Raw genomic sequence first — 3,344 nt, 5'->3', positions numbered from 1 at the left:
TCCTCCCACGAGCATGGCGTAACAATGACGTCAGGAAAACGCTCGTGACTCCAGGTGTGGTATTCAAGACAGTCGGTGGAAATGACAGGTGGAGTCTAGAAAGATCTAGTAGTCATGTGAAGAACAGTCTGGAAAGATCTAGTAGTCATGTGAAGAAAAGTCTGGAAAGATCCGAGGGACTTTTCCATCTATAAATTCATGTCATTTTGCGAACATTTATCGCTCGCTACTGTGATTTACTTATAAGCACAAACTACGTTTCTGGCTGCCTGATTTTATATTATTAGCCAAATTTGCCCCCCCCCCCCCCCCCAACATCCCTCTCTGTCATTGGTTCCCTGTCCATGTCTTCTCCATTTTGCAAATCATGTTAACATACATAGACTGAAAAATACAGCTGGCTACTTTTAGTTTTATCTTGAAAGCTCTGAGCGGAAGTTTGTATACCACGTCAATAAACTGAATTACAGGCAGTACAACCCGTGTGTGTGCAGACTGATGAGGGTTTGTCGCCCTCAAGTGGTCAAAGTGGGGAATTGCAATACATTGAATTCGTCAAATCATCATCAGAGTAGTGTACAAGTAATATCACAAAGACTGAGATTGGCTAGGGTAATAATATCAGGCTAAACCAATCAGATTTAGACTCGGGCGGGTTTATCTCTTCCTTATTATCACCAAAGTGTCACGTGAAAAGGCTACTTTCTAAATAAAGTGACCAACCTCAAGCAATCACAAACAAATTAACAGACGATCTTAATATGACTATGCAAATTATTTACAATAGCCACTGTTAGAGTCTAGTTGTTTGACATTAAGCGTAATATTGTTTTGGCTCACATTTCAATATTAATATGGTTTGTGCATATCGGTGTTAGTAACATATTCTGTATTGTTAATTGTAATGTCCCTCTGTTGAGCAAGACAACCTTTTTCCAGCCATTAGTCAAAACTGCATGATAGGTCATTCACCAGCAAAATGTTTATTAGATTCAATGACTGGGTTAATGTGCATTGCTGAAGTGCAATTTTCCTTAGCAGCACTTTATCTCATCTGCAAGCTCTGGTCAAGCCATGAGGAAATGTAAGGGATTTCCCCACACACACACATAACATAAATAGTAAATAAATGTTGTTATTATGTACTTTCGGGTTTTCCAAAAGCATGATACCCAAACTCATTCCTGATGTGATGAGTGGTAAAGGTAAGGGGGAGATGTGTGTGTGTGTGTGTGTGTGTGTGTGTGTGTGTGTGTGTGTGTGAAGACATATTTACCTGAGAGTTTCCCTTAATGGGCAACAAGACAGCAGTTATAATTTGGCGTCTGCAGGTGCTCATGGGCTCCTGCTGGTTTATTTCCAGTTTGTTTTAGGAGTTAAATTGGCTCACTGAACTCTGCAGTTCTTCTCATTAGCTGGACAGTGTGCGAGTGTTGCATTGTGGGAGACACTTAACATTTTGTACTGAGGGAGTTCAGGAGTGTTTTATAAAATGTCCTACGAGAACATCATTTGTTTGTATTGCTGTTTTCAGTCCATTTGATAGGCTGTCCTCTGTCCACTACACCAACGGTAGATAGAAGAAAGTATATGACTTCCAGAAAATGTCCTCCCTAAGCCATGATGCTCTGATCCCTGTTTAGATACCAGATGTCTGGAGTGCTTCACTACAGATTGTCAGCTGTCGTGGGAACTCTATTGGTATTATTTTGAATTGATTTGAAGTTAAACTTTGTGAGATCTTCTTCCTGTATTAGCCTGAGCCTGCATGTAACCTCCTTATAGGCCTGCAGAGTTGCAATACATACTGTATGACTCTTTAATTTTGCACATATATGTGTGCACAGCTTTCTATTGTAATGTATTTATAGCTTTGGAATGTAATTTACTTCATTTTTATATTTGTGCTGTATTTATTATTTTAAACAGCTTTAACTGCATCCTACCTCCTCAGACTGTTTCTTGTACCGCAGTAACATGTGAATTTCTCCTCAGGGGATCAATATAATATCTGATCTGAAATATGCACACCAGTTAAGGGTTGATTTAGACTTAATAGGAGTCATAATAAATTCAATCTTTTAAGCCTGGAAATATAAGGTTCCATCTAGTGGGTCGACAGCAGCTCTGATAAACTGTTCATTGAAGATTTGGCAAATCAGATAGAAAAATAGTAATGTGCTTTCTATCTTTTTAAATATTAAACCGCCAAAGAGTCTTTGAAAAAGCCTAAAGTAATATTCAACATTCATGAAAATGTGTGTAACTCGGCGTTATTAAAAAGTGAGATAGAGCCGTATAATTCCAATATCACAATTTGACATCAATTTTTTTTAAACTCAAGTCTAATCATCCAATCTTTTGACAATTTACAGAGAATGGGTCTTAAAGTACATTCTTGAATTTGAGTTTGGACTGTTCTCTCAGATGAGTGAGTATAATGGAGTGAAATCGACCCCAACATTGTTTTAGATGGCACTCCGGCTAAATCTCTTGCGAACTGATGGCTTAAAATGTGAATATCAGAGCAGAGAACTTGAGGTCGAGTGGTGTCTTTGCAGGTTTTACCAGTTGATGGCAGCAGGATTCCTCCAAGCAGCTGGGCTGAGGAGACACATTGTGTTTTTATATCGTCACTATGTGGTGAAGTTCTCTTTTAATTGTTACATCTAATTCTCACTATAACAATAAAATCACAACACTGCATATTACGAGTTATTAACACAATAACAGTCTATATTTAATGTATTTCAATACATAATAATTTATAAACCTCAATAGACTGAATGAATATTAGATTCATTCAAATAGACTGAATGAATATTGCATTCATTCAAATATGGTATATGTTATTATATTGCTTTAAATATAATATACAGTGTATATAGAATTCATATTTAAAGAGGACCGTCATGACTTTTTCAGTGTTGCTGTCACTCTCCTGCATATTTCAGCATCCAAATTATTGTGATGGGATCAATAAAGTAACTGAATTAAATGTAATTAACAAAACGTATCCTTTTTCAGGTGTTAAATCTAATGTAAGAGTGCATCAGCAGGACCAGGCAGAGGCTGTTACAGAGAGCATAAATGTCTCTCCTGCTCTGCAACACCTGCCTCATAAGCTGCTAACGCTGTGTCCAGATGGCAGCACTCTGAAAACACCTGGCCCTCCACACACGGCCCCGCAGCTCTCTCACGCCTCTTCTTCAGTTGTTGTTCACGATGCAATTACAGATTATCAGTCATATGAGAGGATTACACAATCGCTCAGCAGTGCAGTTGTCTGGAGAGTACTTCATTCTCGGGGACAAATGCACTTTACTCAACATCACTGTAAATGT

This window comes from Pholis gunnellus (assembly GCF_910591455.1).
Source record: "Pholis gunnellus genome assembly, chromosome: 17".
Lineage (NCBI taxonomy): Eukaryota > Metazoa > Chordata > Actinopteri > Perciformes > Pholidae > Pholis > Pholis gunnellus.
This window is presented reverse-complemented; position numbering follows the sequence as displayed.